Genomic DNA, 4301 nt, shown 5'->3' with positions numbered 1-4301 from the left:
GTCTGTACAATGGTTTTTTAAAATTTACTTAGGGCACAGCTGCGCTGTGACACACCATGGTGCAAATATCCCTGAGGCAAAGCTGAATGAGCCGGCTCCAAAACTGGGATTTGTGCTCTGGCTGTTTAATAGAGAGAGACAAGGACCATCTTTTCTGGCTCACTTTGCTCTGTGTCTGTTGAATTTGATACAAAGGGGTCTTGGTTTGCAGGCAGGGTTTGTAAGCTCTGCTTTTGGAAAAGAAAAAAAGTAATGAAAGTAACAAGGAGTTGCACACCCCTCTGACTGCAATGTTCAATGCTAGACAAGGGTGTTCAGTGGGGGACAATGCTGGTTGAAGCAAATAATGTGAAACATGGTTTAGGAATCACAGAATTTGGGCCTCAAGTATAGTAACATAACGTAAGTTTTTTGCTTTCCAAAGGTTTGGATGGTGACATTTCACTGAAAGATGGGGAAGCAACATGGGGAGAAAAGGTCTTTAGGGTGACATAAAGGCAGGAAGACTCCAGGAAGATGAATGTGAATGAAGAAAAAAGAGTAAAGAACAGAAGTGTAGGTATTTTGTGACAGCTATTGAATGGGAGGGAGCCTGGGGTTGTAACTTCTAGAGGGACGAGAAACCATTAGCAGTAGGAAACAAAAGTAGATTTGAGGGAAGAGAAAAGGGCTGTTAAAACATTTCTCTCAGGAAGATCAAGCTACTAGCATCTGTCAGCAGGAGCAAAAGCTCACTAGAGGGTAATGTCATGGACAAGGTTTTGAAAGTGTACCTTCCAGCTGTTCTTGTTAAAATCTGGCAAAGCATCTACTGATTGATCTTACTTTCCAAAAAACACTGATCCTTGACTGGCAAAACTTACTGATCTGCCTTGTTCATTATATAATTTAGGAGAGCATTTGAGTAATTTTTGCTATAAACTGTATCTGGGCCGGACAGGAGGAAGCCTTATCTTTTTATATAAAGTCCAAATGGTTTCCGGAATGGGATGGGAGATGTACCCTGAATTATGAAGTGATGACTAGAAACAGATGTAGGGGAAGATTTTGCAAGGTCTGGGTATTTTTTGGAAGTATTTATTGACATTGCATAAAGTGGCAGGAAGGTTTGTTGATTCTGTTTCGTAGGAGGAGTTTAACAGATGTATGTGTAAGTGACCTTTTCAGTGAGCACTCTGTTTAAAATGAGATTACCAGGGATATTTTATGGTAAATTCACTGTACTTGAAAATTACTTTCCTTAAGTTCCAAAACTACGCAAACAAGACTTGCTCTTTTTTTTTGGTGTGTCATTCCATAACAAAGAGAAACAATCTAGTTGCTGGTCTGAACAGTGCTATAGCATTTTTATAGTATTATTTTTAATATGGTAAGTTAGCTAAGTGGAGATGGAATTATTTTTGGTTGCTGAGTGAATAAGAATGAAGGATAGTTTGAGAGAGCAAAATGTATCTGCGGTGCAATCATTTCTGAATATGGTATGTCTGTTATAAAATGATAGATTTTGAACAAAACGGGATAGTTAAAGTCAAGATTGTTTGCAGATATGAAGGACAAGAGATCAACGGTTCAGAGACCCACACACCTCTTTAGTGGAGGAACACCAAGCCCATTTGTTCTGATGTCGCCTCAGAAGAACTGAAGAGACAGGAATTTGAGGTAAAAGGTTTTGGCAGGTTGTGAAAGTGAGGGAGCCAGAGGAGGCAATCAGAGTAACCATTCTTAGGAGGAGTGGTATGAAGCTGTATATCAGAGACATTTGTTGCAGACCCAAAGCCAAAGGTCCAGGAACTTAATTAAATAGATAGCCCAAGATATTTGCAAGGAGATAACGAGCCTTTCAGCAAAACTAGTCATCTGAGAGCACTGGGAATAGCCCAACAAATTGTCTGAAGGTCTTCACAAAGCCAGGCTAGAACGCTGCCCTCAAACATTTTTCTCAAGGGGTAGGTCAGTCAACTGGAAACATTAACAAAAATGTATTTCTTCACAAATTTCAGCAGCAGCAAAAGAGCAGGAGAAAAAAAACCTGTTGTTTTTTAACACAAATATTGTTCACAGAAGAAAAATATATTAGCAGTATTTCTGGTCAGTGAGTCCCAAACTAGTAATAACTGAAAGTTAAATTACTGTGCAGTTGTCTGGATCCATTGGAAATAATGTTGATGATTTCTGATTCACTCCATTGTCTCTGAACCAGGGTTCTGATGTGCAGTTTTGAGAATCATGTTTCTGGATTTGGGTATTACATTTGCCACAAAACGCAAGGTGATTGGAAAGTGCATCGAGGTTGGCAAGAGGGTCTAATTTCAGACATTTTCTTCGGGAAAAACCTGGGCAACTAGAAGAACTAGAACTTCCACAAAGGGCCTTTTGAGGACGCTCTTGTTTCTGTCATTGCAATGTGGATGCAGGTTTTCGCTGCTGAGGTTTCAGCTTCCAAATGCCCCTCTGTGTGTGCGTGTGTGCTCACTTGAGAGGTTCCTATCTACAGTGTTGTGCAGGCTTCCCCCCTTGCATCCTTCACAAAGCAAACTCTCAGTTTCCAGGTGAAGCCTGTCATCATAAATCTAATCATACTTTACACAGCCTTTGATTTTTTTGCATCCTCAGCCTTGACCCAGTAATAAATCAGAGTAGCCGTCACTGTAGTGGAAAGCACAGTAATGTCAAAAGCTTCCTGGTGTATGTGCAATGGGAAGTCATTCAGCAGTAAGTAAATAACCCTTGCAAGTCACACTGTTAGGAAAGATTACTTCAACTCTCTCCTTAAGCAGGATGTCTCATTTCTTATTCCATAGCACCATGGATCGCAGCAGGATCCATGTGCTTCCATAGGGAAGAGAATTTCTCACCCTCCAAATGAGTTACTTCTTGTAGTGAATTCTTTTGCAAGCTGCAGAGTAAAACTTAGTAAAAATTATAGCTAGTTTCACTTAATGATTTTGCAAGATTCCAGGATTTCTGGCCTGTATTCATATCCTAGCAAAATCTGTTATAGTTTTTCATATTTTTGTTTTAGTGGAATCTGAAGCCTTCTATAGATCTTTAGGGTTTTGTTTGTTTCGTTTTGTTTATATTGATATAATTAACTGGCATTCTTAAGATACTTCCTAGAAGCATATAAGGTGTTTGGGGTTTTTTGCTGTTCCAAAGGGAAAGCAAAAACGTAATCTCCACCACAAACTCCAGCATGTTATCTGACCAAGGGTATGTGTGGGAAGTTCTTGCTGGTTATTCTGTAGCACCTTTTATCTACATCTGTAACAGGTGAAAAACAACAGAGAGAAGGTGGTAAGGATGCCCTGACACAGCCGGAAGAAGTCCTGAGGAATGCACAAACAGAAGTACAGGCTTGAAGCTGTAACCAAAAGAACATGTCTTTTGTTGCAATTCCTGCTATACAGAGGAAAACAGAACCTTCTTGTAAATGAGAAGTACACTGAAGAAATAGCTGAAGGCTACATAAATGGAGGATGGAGAAAAACCCTGTAGTTGGTCTTAAATTGGTGGGAATCAGCTACCACAAAGATAATTCATACGGATAACTCCTATCCTGGTTCAAGACAAATGGACGAAGTAAATGTCAGCCAGATTGACACAAACAGTGTAGCTTTCCAGGAACAATGGGGACTAGACAGAATGCAAAAACTCAAAGAATCTAAACAACAGTACAAAGATACTAAAGTTAATGTAATTGCTAAGAGGAGTAGGAGCCACAGCTGCAAAAGCATTGCCCTGAATATGGCTCCAGTGAAAGAGGAGGCTAAGCAGGACAGAGGATCATATGAGAGTGGGGAAATTCTTTCACACCTTCTGGGAGACAACAGTCTAAAGCAGAGGGTGAACTGTAGCATAACAGGTAGCTGCCTCACAGTTCCTCTTTCAATGCCAGTTGTTATTTAACAATGGAACTTTTATTTAGAGGTGTCTGGTGGAATGTGTAAAATTGCAGGGGAATAGAGAATATGTGATCGAATGTGACAGTTCTTAAATTTGCCCTGGAAGTGGGGAAGTAACATAAATACCAGTTTGGTCTCAAAAGACACAGAAACTAGGGAACAAGAACCCAAACACAAGACAGGATTATTTTCGTGAACTGAACTCTGGGAACTGGAGCAGGAAATCGTGTTAGCTGAGACAGTGAATGAGTTAGCAGTTACGGCATATTTCATTATGGATAACATCTCAGAAATGTGAGAGAAGTTGTCTCACACTTTAGTCTGGGAAGTTACCTTTGGATCTTGGTGAAACAAATTATCTACATGCAATCTGAAATGTACTACAGGCAGCCTTATGTG

The 4301-nt window shown here is 40.0% G+C and overlaps 1 long non-coding RNA gene across 1 annotated transcript; it reads left to right on the top strand.

Annotated features, from left to right (window-relative positions):
* Positions 1–271: 271 nt before the first annotated feature.
* LOC108641012 lies at positions 272–3758 on the top strand. Its single transcript, XR_001921665.1, has 4 exons — positions 272–555; positions 1545–1659; positions 2614–2712; positions 3271–3758. It is a non-coding gene; the product is annotated as an uncharacterized LOC108641012 (long non-coding RNA).
* The last annotated feature ends 543 nt before the right edge of the window (positions 3759–4301 follow it).

This window comes from Manacus vitellinus, unplaced genomic scaffold (genome assembly GCF_001715985.3).
Source record: "Manacus vitellinus isolate BGI_N305 unplaced genomic scaffold, ASM171598v3 scaffold_5_pilon, whole genome shotgun sequence".
In the NCBI taxonomy this organism is placed as follows: domain Eukaryota; kingdom Metazoa; phylum Chordata; class Aves; order Passeriformes; family Pipridae; genus Manacus; species Manacus vitellinus.
Note: the sequence above shows the minus strand (reverse complement) of the source record. Positions and strands in the feature narration are given on the sequence as shown.